Source organism: Neofelis nebulosa, chromosome X (assembly GCF_028018385.1).
Source record: "Neofelis nebulosa isolate mNeoNeb1 chromosome X, mNeoNeb1.pri, whole genome shotgun sequence".
In the NCBI taxonomy this organism is placed as follows: domain Eukaryota; kingdom Metazoa; phylum Chordata; class Mammalia; order Carnivora; family Felidae; genus Neofelis; species Neofelis nebulosa.
In genome coordinates this window covers 98577437-98594738 of record NC_080800.1, presented here as the reverse complement: position 1 = coordinate 98594738, position 17302 = coordinate 98577437, and the positions used below count along the sequence as shown (strand labels likewise).

General features: G+C 37.8%; 1 long non-coding RNA gene across 1 annotated transcript in view; it reads right to left on the bottom strand.

Moving 5' to 3' along the window:
- LOC131502821 (uncharacterized) overlaps nucleotides 1-17275 on the bottom strand; it is a 67428-nt gene extending 50153 nt beyond the window's left edge. The window contains exon 1 of the long non-coding RNA XR_009257200.1: nucleotides 17156-17275. This is a non-coding gene — a long non-coding RNA (uncharacterized LOC131502821). The remainder of the gene's footprint in view (nucleotides 1-17155) is intronic.
- Nucleotides 17276-17302: the final 27 nt, after the last annotated feature.

The following is a 17302-nucleotide window of genomic DNA, read 5'->3' as shown; positions in this document are numbered from 1 at the left end:
TCCTCCGCTTGTGTTCTCCCCAAAGTAAATACACATTTAAAAAATTGTTTTTAAAGAATTACTTTCAATGTAAATGAACCAAACTGTCCAATCAAAAGACAGAGCGTGACTAAACAGACAGAAAAACAAGATCTATCTATATGCTGCTTACAGATAGATACAGGTAGGACAGAAAACCCTAAACAAGATGAAGCAAAAGGGGTCCACCCCAAGACACAAGTAATTAAAAGGTCAAAACTTTAAGATAAGGAGAGAATGTTAAAAGCAGCAAGAGAAAGCAAATAGTTATATACTAGGGAGCCTGTGTAAAACTATCAGCTGTTTTTCAACAGAAAATTTACAGGCCAGAAAAGAGTGGCAGGATATATTCAGAGTGCTGAAAGGAAAAAATCTGGACCAACAATACTCTCCCCAGCAAGGTTATCACTCACAAGTGAAGGAAAGAAAAAACAGTCTTCCAGACAAACAAAAATTAAAGGAGTTCACCACCAATAAGCTACCCTTACAAAAAAATGTTAAAGGGACTTCTTTAAGTGGAAAAGAAAGAAGAAGCCGTAACTGGAAGTAAGAAAAGTAGGAAAGTAAAGATCTCACTGATAGGACTTCTTTAAGTGGAAAGGAAAGAAAAAGCCATAACTGGAAGTAAGAAAAGTAGGAAAGTAAAGATCTCACTGATAAAAGAAAACATAGTAAAGATAGTGGATCTACCTGAATTAAAATGCAATGCTTTTAGAATGTGTTCAGTTAAGCAACCATCAACTTAAAAGACTGCTGTATGTATACATGGTAGGTTATATATGAAACTCATGGCAACCACGAACCAAAAACCTGTAACAGAGACCAAAAAATTTAAAAAAAAAAGGAATCAAAACATACACTAAATGAAGTCCAGAAACTACCAGCAAAGAGAACAAGATAATAAGAAAGGAACAGAAAACTACAAAAACAAAACCACACACAAAAAGAAGAAAACGATAAGAAAATGGCAATAAGTACATACCTATCAATAATTAGTTATTTTTTTATTTTTATAAATTATTTATTTATCTTAGATGGGGGGGGGAGAGGGGCAGAGGGGCAGGGGGGAGAGAGAGAGAGAGAGAGAGCGCATCTTAAGCGGGCTCCATAGTCAGCATGGAGCCCGATGTAGGGCTCAATGCCACGACCCTGGGATCATGACCTGAACAGAAATCAAGAGTCAGACACTTAACTGGGCCCCCCAGGCACCCCAATAATTACTTTCAATGTAAGGGCACCTGGGTGACTCAGTCGGTTGAGCATCTGCCATCAGCTCCCATCATGATCTCACAGTTCGTGAGTTCAAGCCCCACATCGGACTCGCTGCTGTCGGCCTGTCAGCGCAGAGCCCACTTCGGATCCTCCGTCCCCCTCTGTCTGCCCCTCCTCCGCTTGTGCTCTCCCAAAAGTAAATACATATTAAAAACATTTTTTTTGAAGAATTACTTTCAATGTAAGTGAACTAAATTGTCCAATCAAAAGACAGAGTGTGACTAAATAGACAGAAAAACAAGATCTATCTATACGCTGCTTACAAGACAGTCACTTCAGACCCAAAGACACATACAGACTGAAAGAAAAGTAACAGAAAAAGATATTCCATACAAATGAAAACAAAAGGAAAGCTGGGGTGGCAATACTTATATAACACAAAAATAGACTCGAAAACAAAGACTGTCATAAGCAACAACAGAAAGGCATTATGTAAAGATAAAGGGATAAATCTAACACGAGGATACAACATTTGTAAATACCTACATGCCCAACATAAGAGCACTAAATATATACGGCACATTACCATACGTAAAGGGAGAAATTCATAACAGTGCAGTAATAGTAGAGAGCTTTAATTCCACCTGCATGAATAGACAGATCATCCAGACAGAAAATCAATATGGGATCAGCAGTCTTACACAACACATTCACTTAGATAAACTTAACATATATGTACAGAACATACCATCCCCAAAGAGCAAAATCTCACATTCTTTTCAAGTATACACGGAACATTCTCCAGGATAGATCACATGTTAGGACACAAAACAAGTCTCAATGAATTTAAGAAGACCGAAATTGTATCAAGCATGATTTCTGACCAAAACGGTATGAAACTAGAAACCAATTACAAGAAAACGAAAAAACACACTCAGAGGCTAAACTTCAGGCTTCTAAACAAACAATGGGTCACTGAATAACTCAAAAAAAATTAAAAAAATACCTGGAGACAAACGAAAAAAGAAATACAATATTCCAAAAATCTACAGAAAGCAACAAAAAAAGTTCTCAGAGGAAAGCTTATAGCTATACAAGCCCATCTCAAGAGACAAACAAAAAATCTCAAACAATCTAAGCTTACGCCTAAAGAAACTAGAAAGAGAAGAGCAAAAAACCCTAAAAGTTAGTAAAAGGAAGGAAATAATAAAACTCAGAGCAGAAATAAATGAAATAGTGAATAAAAAAAATAATTAAAAAGATTCAAGAAACGAAGACCTGGTGCTTTAAAAAGACAAATAAAACTGATAAACCTTTAGCCAGACTCATCAAGCAAGGAAAAAAAGAGGACTCAAATAAATTCATAAATGAAAGAGAAAGTTATAACTGACATTGCAGCAATACAAAGGGTGTAAGAGACAATTATGAAAAATTATATGTGATAAATTTCTAGAAACACAACGTTCCAAGATGGAATGAGAAGTAGAGAATCTAAACAGAACAATTACAAGTAATAAAATCAGTAATTTGAATCAGTAATCAAAAACTCCCCACAAAGTTCAGGACCAGATGGTTTCCCAGGCAAATTCTACAAAACATTTAAAGAAGAGTTAATACCCATCCTTCCCAAACCATTCCCAAAAACTAAAGAGAAAGAACACCTCCAAATTCATTCTACAGAGGAGTTATTACCTGATACCAAAACCAAAGACATTACCAAAAACACAATTGGAGGCAAACACCCCTTGTTAATAACACGGATGCAAAATTATTCCACAAAATATTAGGAAGTTGAATTAAAAGGACCTTATACCACAATCACATGGGATTTATTCCAGGGATGCAAAGATAACTCACATTCATATAAATCAATGTGATTCACATTCATAAAATGAAGGATAAAAATCATACTATCATTTCAGCAGATGCAGAAAAAACATTTGTCAAAATTCAACATCCATTTATGATAATGCTTTTGTTTGCTTTTGTTTTTCTGTGGGAAATGTATTACTAATATAAGCTCTTTACGTTTGTAAAATGTTTCATTTATTTATTTTGAGAGAGAGAGAGAGAAAGAGAGAGAGAGTGAGCAAGCAAGCAGGGGAGGAGCAGAGAGAGAATCCCAAGCCAGCACAACACAGGGCCTGAACCCACAAACTGTGAGATCATGACCTGAGCCGAAACCAGCAGTCGGCCGCTTAACAGACTGAGCCACCCAACTGATCTCTTTACTTTTAATGTTTATTTATTTTTGAGAGAGAGAGATAGAGAGCGAGAGGGGGAGGGGCAGAGACAGAGGGAGACACACAGAATTTGAAGCAGGCTTCAGGCTCCACGCTGGCAGCACAGAGCCCGATGCAGGGCTCGAACTCAGGAACCACGAGGTCATAACCTGAGCTGAAGTTGGACACTTAACCGACTGAGCCACCTAGGCACCCCTGATCTCTTTACTTTTAAAACATTCATTCAAATTTTCTGATTCTCCTTTAAACAGGATCAGTACTTTGTGTCTTTTTATGAATTTGTTCATTTTATCTATGTTACCTAATTTGTTGGCATACAATTATTCATAGTATTCCCTCACTCTATTTCTGTAACATCTGTGGTGATGTCCCTCTTTTATTTTCAACTTTAGTGATTTGCATCTTTTCTTTTTTTTGTCTTTACTGCTTATATGACAAAAAGCCTGAATAAAATGGTTATAAAGGTAACATAAATCAATGTAATAAAGGCCATAGGGTAACAAACTCACAGGTAACATAATACTCAATGGCAAACTCAAAGCTTTTCTTCTAAGACCAGGAACAAAACAAGGATGCTAACGCTCACCACTTTTCTTCAACATATTACAAGTTCAAACCACACCATAGGACAAAAAAAACACAAAACCTGTCACTATTTGCAAATGACATGATGATATATATAGAAAATACTAAAGACCCCACAAAAAAAAACTATTAAAACTAACTTTTAAAATTCAGTAAGGTTGCAGGATACAAAATCAATATAAAGAAATCTGTTCCGGGGGCACCTGGGTAGCTCAGTCAGTTGAGTGTCCGACTCTTTTTTTTTTTTTTTTTAATTTTTTTAATGTTTATTTCTTTTTGAGAGAGAGAGTGAGACAGTGTGAGCGGGGGAGGGCCAGAGAGAGGGAGACACAGAATCCGAAGCAGGCCCCGGGCTCTGAGCTGTGGGCACAGAGCCCGACGCAGGGCTCGAACCACGAACCGTGAGAACGTGGCCTGAGCTGAAGTCGGACGCCTAACCGACTGAGCCACCCAGGCGCCCGAGTGCCCGACTCTTGATTTCATCTCAGGTCACAATCCCAGGGTCATGGGATCGGGCCTCGTATAGGGCTCCACCTGCTTAAGAGTCTCTCTCTCCCTCTGCCCCTCTTCCATGCTCATGCGTTTTCTCTCTAAGCTAAAAACATAGAAAACAAATTTTAAAAAATAAAAAGAGAAATGTGTTCCAGGGGTGCCTGGCTGGCTCAGTTAGTAGAGCGTGTGACTCTTGATATCAGGGTTATGAATTCAAGCACCACATTGGGCGTAGAGCTTACTTTAAAAATTAATTAAAGAGAAAAGAAATCAGTTCCATTTCTATACGGTAATAATGAAATAGCAGAAAGAGAAATTAAGAAAATAATCTCATTTACAATTGTATCAAAGAGAATAAAATACCTAAGAATGAATGCAACCAAGGAGGCTAAAGATATGTGATCTGAAAACTATTAAGATACTGATGAAAGAAATTGAATACAAATGAAGAGAAAGATAAATCATATCTTCCATGGATGGAAGAATTAATATTGTTAAAATGTTTATACTACCCAAAGCAGTCTACCGATTCAATTCAACCCCTACCAAAATACAAATGTCATTTTTCACAGGATTAGAAGAAAATTTTCCTAAAATTTGTATAGAACCACAGAAGACCCCGAATAGCCACAGCACTCTCGAGGAAGAAGAACAAAGCTAGAAGTGACATACTCCCAGATTTCAAGCTATACCACGGAACTACAGTAATCAAAACAGTGCGGTACGGGCACACACAAAAAAAGCAGACACAGAGCTCAATGGAACAGAATAGGTAGCTCAGAAATAAACCCACATTTATAACACCAATTAATCTATGCAAAGGAAGTGATAATATAAAATAGGGAAAAGGCAGTGTCCTCAATAAATGATGCTGGGAAAACGAGGCAGCTACATGCAAAAATGAAACTGGACCACTTTCTAACATCAGGTCATGATCTCATGGTTTGTTCTCTGACAGGACGGAGCCTGCTGGAGATTCTCTCTCTCCCCCTGTCTCTCTCTGCCTCTCCCCCGCTCACACACACACTCTCTCTCTCCAAATAAATAAATAAACATTAAAAAAAAAACATTTGCCAAAAAAACTACCAAAACTGAAAGAGGAAGAAAGAGAAAATATGAACAGGCCGATAACCAGCAAAGAAATTGAATCACATCAAAAAAACTCCCAACAAAAAAAATTCCAGTACCAGACAGCTTCACGTACGAATTCTACCAAACATTTAAAGAGTTGATACCTATTCTTCTCAAGCTATTCCAAAAATTAGAAAAGGAAAGAAAACTTCCAAATTAATTCTATGAGGTCAACATTACCCTGATACCAAAACCAGGTAAAAACACCACAAAAAAGAGAACCACAAGCCAGTATCTCTGATAAACATAGATGCAAAAATCCTCAACAAGATACCCCTAAACAGAATCCCAGAGTACCTTAAAAAATCATTCACTATGATCAATTAGGATTCATTCCTGCATTGCAAGGTTGGTTAAATACATGTAAATCAGTCGTGATACGTCACATCAGTAACAGAAAGGATAGGAACCATACGGTCATTTCAACATACACAGAAAAAGCCCTGGACAAAGTACAACATCCATTGATGATAAAAACCCTCAACAAAGTAGGTTTAGAGGCAACATACCTCGACATAATAAAGGCCATAGATGAAAAACCCACAGCCAACATCCTCCTTAATAAGAAAAACTGAGAGCTTTCCCCCTAAGGTCAGGAACTAGACCAGCATATCCACTCCCACCACTTTTATTCAACATAGTACTGGAAGTCCTAGTGACAACAAACAGACAAAACAAGGAGATCAAAGGCATTCAAATCAGTAAGAAGAAGTAAAACTTTCACTATCTACAGATTATACAGAGAAGACCTGAAAGACTCCACCAAACAAACTGCTCGAGGGGCGCCTGGGTGGCTCAGTCGGTTAGGAGTCCGACTTCGGCTCAGGTCATGATCTTGGAGTTCACGAGTTGGAGCCCAGTGTCGGGCTCTGTGCTGACAGCTCAGAGCCTGGAGCCTGTTTCAGATTCTGCGTCTCCCTCTCTCTCTGCCCCTGCCCCACTCATTCTCTGTCTCTGTCTCTCAAAAATAAATAAAACATCTGTAAAAATTTAAAAAACTGCTAGAAATGTACAGAAATCTGTTACATTTCTATACACCAATAATAAATCAGAAGAAAGAGAAGTTAAGAAAACAATCCCATTTACAACTGCACCAAAAATAGTAAGACACCCAGGAATAAACCTAACCAAAGAGGTGAAAGAATTGTACTCCAAAAAGTATAAAACACTGACAAAAGAAATTGAAGATGACACAAAAAATGAAAAGATATTCCGTGCTCATGGATCAGAAGAACAAATATTGTTAAAGTGTCTATATTAGGGGGCACCTGGCTGGTACAGTCAGTAGAGCATGTGACTCTTAATCTTGGGGTTGTGAGATCAAGCCCTACATTAGGCATAGAGCCTACTTAATAACAAAAGTCTTTAATACCCAAAGCAACCCACATACTTAATGCAATGTCTATCAAAATACCAACAGCATTATTCACAGAACTAGAACAAATAATCCTAAAATCTGTATAGAACCACAAAAGACCCAGAATAGCCAAAGCAATCTTGAGAAAGAAAAGCAAAGGGATGCCTGATGGGCTTAGTCAGTAGAGCATGCAACTCTTGATCTCAGGGTTGTAAGTTCAAGCCCCATGGTAGGTATAGAGATTACTTAAAAATAAATAAAATCTTTAGGACAAAAAAAAGAAAGAAAAGAAAAGAAAAATAAAAAGCAAAGGCAGATGCATCACAATTCCAGACTTTGAATTATATTACAAAGCTGCAGAAATCAAAACAGTATGGTAGTGGCACAAAAACAGGTACACGTATCAGTGGAATAAAATAGAAAACCCAGAAATAAACCCACACTCTTACGGTCAATTAATCTAAGACAAAGTAGGCAAGAATATACAATGAGAAAAAGACAGTCTCTTCACCTAATGGCATTGGGAAAACTGAAAACCAACATCCAAAAGAATGAAACTGGACTGCTTTATTACACCATACACAAAAATAAATTTGAAATGGATTAAAGACCAGGGCTCCTGGGTGGCTCAGTCGGTTGGGCGTCCGACTTCAGCTCAGGTCATGATCTCACAGTCTGTGAGTTAGAGCCCCACGTCGGGCTCTGTGCTGACAGCTCAGAGCCTGGAGCCTGCTTCCGATTCTGTGCCTCCCTCTCTCTCTGCCCCTCCCCTGCTCATGCTCTGTCTCTGTCTCAAAAATAAATAAAAACATTTTAAAAAATTTGAAATGGATTAAAGACCTAAAACCATAAAAATCCTGTAAGAGCAGGCAGTAACTTATCTGACATTGGCCACAGCACCTTTTTTCTAGGTAGGTCTACTGAGGCAAGGGAAACAAAAGTAAAACTAAACTATTGTGACTGCGTCAAAATAAAATGTTCTCCACAGCAAAGAAGATAATCAACAAAACTCTTGATTTTGGCTCTGGTCATGATCTCGCGGTTTGTCAGTTTGGGCCCCACATCAGGCTCTCTGCTGGCAGTGCAGAGCCTGTTTGGGATTCTCTCGCCCTCCCTGTCTGTCTGCCTGTCCCCCACTTGCACTGTCTCTCTCGTGCAAAATAAACAGATAAAATTAAAAAAAAAAAAAAAAAAAAAGAACCAATCAGGCCTGAAGAATGCAATAACTGAACTGAAAAATATACCAGAGAGGAAATAAGCAGCAAGTTAGAGGATGCAGAAGAATGCATCAGCAAGCTGGAAGACTGGGTAACAGAAAGCAACCACACTGAGCAGCAAAAAGAAAACAGAATTTTTAAAGCTGAGGATAGGTTAAGGAACCTTTGTGACAACATCAAGCATAGTAACATTTGCATAATGGGCCTCCTGGAAGGAGAAGAGAGGGAAGGGAGGCAGAAAACTAACTGGAAGAAATAATAGCTGAAAAACTTCTTAATCTGGGGAAGAAAACAGACATCAAGGTTCAGGAAGCACAGACAGCCCCAAACACGATGAACACAAGGCAGTCCACACCAAGACATGCAACTAGTAAAATGTCAAAATTAAAGAGAGAATCTTAAAGCAGCAAGAGAAAAGCAGTTACATGCAAGGGAAACCCATTAAGGCTATCAGCTGACTTTTCAGCAGTAACTGTGCAGGCCAAAAGACAGTGACAAGATATATTCCATGTGCTTAAAGGAAGAAAAAAATCTACAACCGAAAATACTCTCCTGGCAAGGTAGAGTATTCAGAATCGAAGGAGAGACAAAGAGTTTCATAGACAAACGAAGCTTAAAACAGCTCATCACTACTAAAACAACTATTCAAGAGATGTCAAATGGACACATTTAAGCATAAAACACAAAAGACCATAACTAGAAGAAAATTATGAAAGGAAAAATTTCACTGGTGAAAGCAAACATATAGTAGAGACAGGAGGTCCATCATTTATTTAGAAAGCATGAAGGATAAAAAATAAAAGTCATAAAATCAATTATATCTGAACAATTAGTCAAGGAATACACAAAATAAAACCACAGAAAATATGACATCTTTCATATAAAACTTGGAAGGGGGGTACAAATGTTGTGCTTTCAGAATGTGTTCAAATTTAAGTGACCACCAACTTAATACAGATTGCTACGTGCATAGAAAGTTATGAATGAACATCACGATAACCACAAACCAAAAGCCTAGAATAGGCACACAATACATAAAGGCAAAGGAATCCAAGCATTAACACTAAAGAAATTCATCAAACATCAAGGGAGCAGAGCAAGAACAGAAAGAAAAGGCAACTACAGAAACAACCAGAAAACAATGAACAGAAGAGCAATAAGTACATACATGTCAACAAGCATATTCTGAATGTAAATGAAGTACATGCGCCAATGGAAAGACATACGGGGGGGGAAAAACCAGAGTGACTGAATTGATAAAAAAAAAAAAAAAATCCATCCATATGGTGCCTACAAGAGACTCACTTCAGGCCCAAGAAGAGACTGAAAGAGAAGGGATGGAAAAAGATATTCTACGCAAATGGAAGCAAAAAACAAACAAAACAAAACAAAACAAAAACCTGGGTAGCAATGGCAGCAATGATTATATCAGAAGAATTAGATGTTAAAGACTGTAGCTCAACATCACTAAGTATCAGGGAAATGCAAATCAAGACCACAATGAGATCTATCACCTCAAACCTGTCAGAATTGCTAAAATCAAAAACGCAAGAAACAACAGATGTTGGCGAGGATGTGGAGAAAAAGGAACCCTCGTGCACTGTTTGTGGGAATGCAAACTGGTGCAGCCACCATGGAAAACAGTATGTGGGTGCCTCAAAAAATTAAAAATAAAATTACTGTATGATTCAGAAACTCCACTACTGGGTATTTACCCAAAGAATACAAAAACACTTCTCTGAAAAGATATATGTACCCCTTTGTTTATTGCAGCATTATTTACAATAGTCGAGCTATGGAAGCAGCCCAAGTGAACACCAATGGATGAATGGATTAAAAAGAAGTGTTGTCTGTCCGGATGCCCGGCTGGCTCAGTCAGTAGAGCATGTGACTCTTGATCACCAGCTCATGAGTTCAAGCCCCACACTGGGTGCAGAGATTACTTTAAAAACATATACATTATAGGGATGCCTGGGTGGCTCAGTCAGTTGCACGTCCGACTTCACCTCAGGCCACGATCTCACAGTTCCTGAGTTCGAGCCCTGCGTCAGGCGCACTGCTATCAGCACAGAGCTGGCTTCTGATTCTCTGTCCCCTTTCTCTCTGCCCCTCCCCCGCTCATGCTCTCTCTGTTTCAAAAAATAAACATTTAAGAAAAAAATGTATATATAAACATATATAAAGTAGTGTATATACACAATGGAATATTACTCAGGCATGAAGAACCATGAAATCTTGCCATTTGCAACAATATTAATGGATCTACAGAGTATAATGCTAAACGAAGTAAGTCGGTAAGAGAAAGACAAATACTACATGATTTAAGTCACGTATGGAATTGGAGAAATAAAACAAAAAAAGACAAACCAAAAAAACAGACTTTTACCTATGGAGAACAAACTGATGGTCACCAGAGGGGAGGTGGGTGGGGGAGATAGGTGAAACAGGTGAAGGGGATTAAGAGTACACTTACCATGATGAGCACTGAGTAATCATAGAACTGCTGGATCACTAGATTGTACACCTGAAACTACACTGGAATTTCAATCAATCAATCAATCAATCAATCAATCAAAGACTGCAGTAAGTGAGAAGGAAGGGCATTACACAACGATAAAGGCATAAATCCAACAGAAAGATATAACATTTGTAAATATCTGTATATCCAATATAGAAGCACCTAATTAAATAAGCAAATATTAACAGACATAAAGGGAGACACAGGCAGCAAACAATAATAAAAGACTTTAACATCCCACTTACATTGATGGATAGATCATCCAGACAGAAAACTGATAATGAAACAGTGGCGCTTTTTTTTTGACATTTTTTTTTTTTTTTTGAGACAGAGAGAGACAGAGTGCGACTGGGGGAGGGGCAGAGAGAGAGAGGGAGACACAGAATCCGAAGCAAGCTCCAGGCTCTGAGCTGTCAGCACAGAGCCCGACACGGGGCTTCAACTCATGAACACGAGATCACGACCTGAGCCAAAGTTGGGATGCTCAACCGACTGAGCCACCCAGGGGCCCCTGAAACTGTGGCTTTCAATGACACATTAAACGAGATGGACTTAACAGAGATATACAGAACATTCCATTCAAAACAGCTTGGGGCACCTGAGTGGCTCAGTGGGTTAAGCAGCTGACTCTCAATTTCGGCTCAGGTCATGATCTCACGGCTTATGGGTTCGAGCCCCACATTGGGCTCTGTGCTCACAATGCCAAGCCTGTTTCGGATCCTCTGTCTCCCTCTCTCTGCCCCTCCCTCCCTGTGCCCGCACGCACACACACTCTCGCTCTCTCAAAAATAAATAAATAAATGTTTAAAAAGAAAAAGGCAGAATTCACCTTCAAGTGCACATGGAACATTCTCCAGGATAGATCTTGTGGTAGGCCACAAAATAAGTCTCAATAAATTTTAGAAGACTGAAATCATAGCAGAAGCATCTTTAAAGATGGATCGCAAAGTTATGAAACAAAATCTGTTACCAAAAAAGACACAGAAAAACAAAACATGTGGAAACTAAACAACATGCTACTAAACAACCAATGGGTCAATGAAGAAATCAAAAAGGAAAGATAAAAAATACTTAGAGATAAATGAAACTGAAAACACAACAATTCAAAACCTATGGGACACAGCAGAGTAGTTCTAAGAAGGAAGATTATGGCAATATAGGTCTACTTCAAGAAACAAGAAAAATCTCAAAAAAGTCTAACCATATATCTAACAGAGCTAGTAAAAGAGAAAATGAAGCTCAAATTTAGCAGAATAAATGAAATAATAAAGAGTGGAAATAAATGATCTAGAGGCCAAAAAGACAATATTAAAGATTAAGGAAATTAGGAAATGACGCTTTGAAAAGATACAATTGATAAACCTTTCTCCAGTCTCATCAAGAAGAAAAAGACTCTTGATTTTGGCTCAGCTCATGATCTCACGGTTCTTGGGTTCGAGCCCCGCATTGGGCTCTGTGCTGACAGTGCAGAGCCTGTTTGAGATTCTCTCTCTCTCTCTCTCTCTCTCTGCCCCTCCCCCCATGTTCTTTCTCTCTTTCTCTAAATAAATAAACTTAAAAAAACGAAATGAAAGATGAAAACATAGGATCATCTCAATAGATGCAGAAAAAACATTTAATAAAATTCAGCATCCATTCATGAGGACCACTCCCAACAAAGCAGGTATAAAAGGAGCGTACCAACACACAATAAAGGCCATGTATGACAAACAACAGACGTTGTACTCAATATTAAAAAGCTGAAAGGTTTTCCTCTAAGATCAGGAAGGCAAGGATCCTTTTTATTTAATATGGTATTGTAAGTACTAGCACAGAAATCAGACAAAAAAAATACATAAATGGCATCCAAATTGGTAAGGAAGAAGTAAAACAGTCACTATTTGCAGATGATGTGACCCTATACACTACAGAATATACTATGTATAAAAAAACCCCAAAAAAACTACTAGAATTAATAAATAAATCCGATAAACATGCAGGACACAAAATCAATATACAGATATCTATTGTGTTTAGACACAATAATGACAAAATGTCAGAAAGAAAATTAAGAAAACAATCCCATTTACAATTGCATCAGAAAAAATTGCCTAGGAATAAATTTAACCAAGGAGTTGAAAGACCTATAATCTGAAAACCATAAAACACTGATTTAAAAAAAATTGAACACGACAGAAATAAACGGTAAGATATATTCCCTGCTCACTGATTAGAAAAATTAATATTGTTAAAATGTCCATTACTACCCAAACCAATCTACAGATTCTGTGCAATACCTATCAAAATACCAACAGTATTTGTCACAAAATTAGAACAAATGATCCTAAAATTTGTATGGAACTACAAAAGACCCCGAATAGCCAAGGCAATCCTGAGAAAGAAGAAGGCTGGACATATCACAATCCCAGATTTCAAGTTATACTGCAAAGCTATCGTAATTAAAACAGTACATTTTCCAAAAACCACATACAGATGGTAAATACTTAGCATCACTAGTTCTCAAGAAATGCAAATCAAAACAACATGAGATATCACTTCACACCAGTCAAAATAGCTAATATCAAAAAGTCAAGAAATAACTGGTGGTGAGGATGTAGAGAAAAGGAAACCCTTGCGCACTGTTTGCGGAAATGTAAATTGGTGCATCCACTGTGGAAAACACTATGAAAGTTCCTCAAAGAACTAAAAATAGAAAATAGGTATGATCCAGGGGCGCCCGGGCAGCTCAGTCAGTTAAGGGTCTGACTCTTGATTTCGGCTCAGGTCACAATCTCACAGTCTGTGAGATCGAGCCCCGCATCAGGCTCTGTGTTGACAGCATGGGGCCTGCTTGGGATTCTCTCTCTCCTGTCTCTGCCTCTCCCCGCTACTGGCGTGCTCTCTCTCTCTCAAAATAAATAAAGATTAAAAGAAAAAGAAAATACTGCATAATCCAATAATTCCATTGCTGGTATATACAAAAGAATGTAAAACCACTCATTCAAGAAGATATATGGATTCCTATCTTTACTGCAGGATTATTTACAGAGGCAAGATATTGAAGCAACCTGTGTCCACTGATAGATGAATAAAGAAGATGTGAAATACACATTTTAATGGAATATCACTCAGCCATAAAAAAGAATGAAATTGGGGTCCCTGGGTGGCTCAGTGGGTTAAACATCTGAGTCTTGATTTGGGATCAGGTAATGATCTCATGGTTCAGGAGATCAAGCCCTGAGTCAGGATATGCATGACAGCACAGAGTTTGCTTGGGATTCTCTCTCTGCCCCTCCCCTGCTCATGCCCCCCAACTCTCTCTCTCTCTCTGAAAATAAATAAAAATTTAAAAAGAATGAATTCTTGCCACTCACAAAAATATGGGTGGACCTTATGGGTATTATGCTGCATAAGATAAGTCAGAGAAAGACAAATACCATATGATTTCGCCTATATGTGGATTCTAAAAAACAAATTCATAAACAAACCCAAAGATAAACCAGACACAGACTTATAAACCCAGAGAAAAAACTGGTGGTTTCCAGAGGAAAGGGGGTGAGGGATGGAATAGGCAAAATAGGTGAAGGGAATTAAGAGGAAGAAACTACTGGGCGCCTGGTTAAGCGCATAACTTCGGCCCAGGTCATGATCTGGCAGTTCGTGAGTCTGAGCCCCACATTGAGCACTCTGCTGACAGCTGGGAGCCTGGAGCCTGCTTCAGATTCTGTGTCTCCCTCTCCCTCTGCCCCTCCCCAGCTCACATTCCGTCTCTCTTTCTCTTCTCTCAAAAATAAATAAACATTTAAAAAATTTAAAAAAAGAGGAACTACCAGTTATAAAATAAATGTCACAGAGATGAATGGTACAGCATAGAAAATATAGTCAATGATATTGTAATAATGTGTGGTGCCAGATGATAACTACACTTATGTGATGAGCATTACATAATGCATTATGTACAGAATTCTCCAATCACCAAGTTGTATACCTGAAACTAATAACATTGTATGTCAACTACTTCAATAAGCAAAAGGAAAAAAAAATTCTAATGAAAAAAGAAATTGAAGATGAAACAAATAGAAAGATATACTATGATCAGAGATTGGAAGAATTAATATGATTAAAATGTCTATAATACACAAAGCAACCCACAGCTTTAATGCCATCACTATGAAAATACCATAGTGTGTTTGGTTAAGTTTTATTTTAATTCCAGTATAGTTAACATACAGTGTTACGTTAGTTTCAGGTGTACAATATAATGATTCAACAATTACATACGCCACCCAGTGCTCAACGAGACAAGCGCAGTCTTTAATCCCCGTCACCTCTTTCGCCCATCCCTCCACCCACCTCCCCTCTGGTAACCAACAGTTTGTTCTTTACAGTTAACGGTCCATTTTTTGGCTTGTTTCCCTCTCTCTCTTTTTTTTTCCTTTGCTCATTTGGTTTGCTTCTTAAATTCTGCATATGAGTATATACATATAGCATTATGCTCCCCAGCTCCATCCATGTCATTGGGAATGAATTCACAGATTCAGAACAAATGAACCTAAAATTTCTTGGAACCACGAAAGAATCAGACTAGCCAAAGCAATCTTAAGAACGAATCTGGAGGTATCCCAATCCCAGATTTCAAACTATACTACAAAGGGATAGTAATTAAAGCAAAGTGGCAAAAACACAGGCACATAGGTCAATAGAACATAACAGCCCAGAAATAAACCCAAGCTTATATGGTCAATTAATCGATCACAAAGGAGACAAGAATATACAACGGGGAAAAAATAGTCTCTTCAATAAATGGTGCTGGGAAAATGAAAAGCTACATGCAAAAGAATAAAACTGGACCACTGTCTTGCACAATACACAAACATAAACTCAAAATAGATTAAAGCCCTAAATCTAAGATCTGAAACCATAAAACTCCTTTAAAAAAACACAGTAAATTTACAGACGTCAGCCATAGCAGTATTTTTCTGGATATGTCTGTCTCCCCAGGCACCGGAAATAAAAGCAAAAATAAATAAATGGGACTACATCAAACTAAAAAGCTTTTGCACAGCAGTGGAAATCATCAACAACAAAAAAGGCAACCTCCAGAATACAGAAAATATTTGCAAATTGTATATCTCATAAGGGGTTAATATTCAAAATTTATAATCAACGCATATAACCCAACACCAAAACAAAAATCCAATCAAAAAAGGGAAGAGTGCCTAAATAAACATTTTTCTTATAAAAAAACATGACCAATGGATACATTAAAGGATGCTCAACATCACTAAATATCAGAGAAATGCAGTCAAAACCACAATATCGCCTACCACCAGTCAGAATGCCCAGTGTCGCAAGCAGAAAAAACAAGTGATACATGGGTATGTGTAGGGAAGGGAAGCCTTGTGCACTGTTGGTGAGAATGTAAATTGATGCAGCCTCTATGGGAAACAGTGTGGAGGTTCCTCAAACACTAAAAATGCAATACAGTAATTCTACTTCTGGGCATTTACCCAAAAGAAAACAACAACACTAATATGAAAAAATATATTCACTATTATGTTTATTGCACTATTATTTACAATAGCGAAGACAAGGAATCAATTTAAGTATCCCTCTATGGATGAATGGATAAAGAAAAGGTTGAATGTATACACAATGGAATATTTACTGAGCCATACTGAAGAATGAAACCTTACCAATTAGTGGCGACATGGATGGACGCAGAAGGTATTATGCTAGGTGAAATGTCACACAGAGAAACACAAATACCAAATGATTTCACTTTTAAGTGAAATCTTTAAAAAAAATCCATGTACAAAACAAAGAGAATCAAAAATGTAGAGAGCGAACGAAGTTGCTAGAAGGTAGGGGATGGGGGGATGGGCAAAATAGGTGAAGGGGAATAAGAGGTACAAACTTCCAGTTAAAAAATTAAATACGACTCCAAGATGAAAAGTATAGATTAGGAAATATACTTAATACTATGGCACTAATTTCGTATAGTGACAAATGGTTAACTACACCCCCATCGCTAGCATTTCCAAATGCGTATTATTGTCGAATCACTACGCTGTGAATGTGAAATTAATATTTTTTAGATCCAGTACACTTCAATTAAAAATTTTTGAAATAAAAAACAAAAAATATACACTCAAAATTAAAATAAAATAATAAATTAAATTAAAATAACGATAAAATAGAATATAAAATGCACTGCGAAATACAATACACAATGCACAAAATGACTACAATATATAACAAAGGCAAAGACGTTAAAATAGAAAGCTGTAAAATAGAATACTAATTAATAAAATTTTAAAAATACCCAGTTTCCCTCCAGCGTCTGGCACTATTAAAATGCACAAATAAAAGAAATAGCGCGATTATCAACCAAGATACATACCAGAAGTGGTTTCAAAAATTGCTATTTACACGCAAGGATCCTGGGGTCAGAAACGACGATGGTGCCCAGACAGCTCCTGCAAACACACCTGCCCGGGGAGATGAAGGATGGGCTTGCGGAGCCTGGGTGGAAGGCCCACGGCTACAG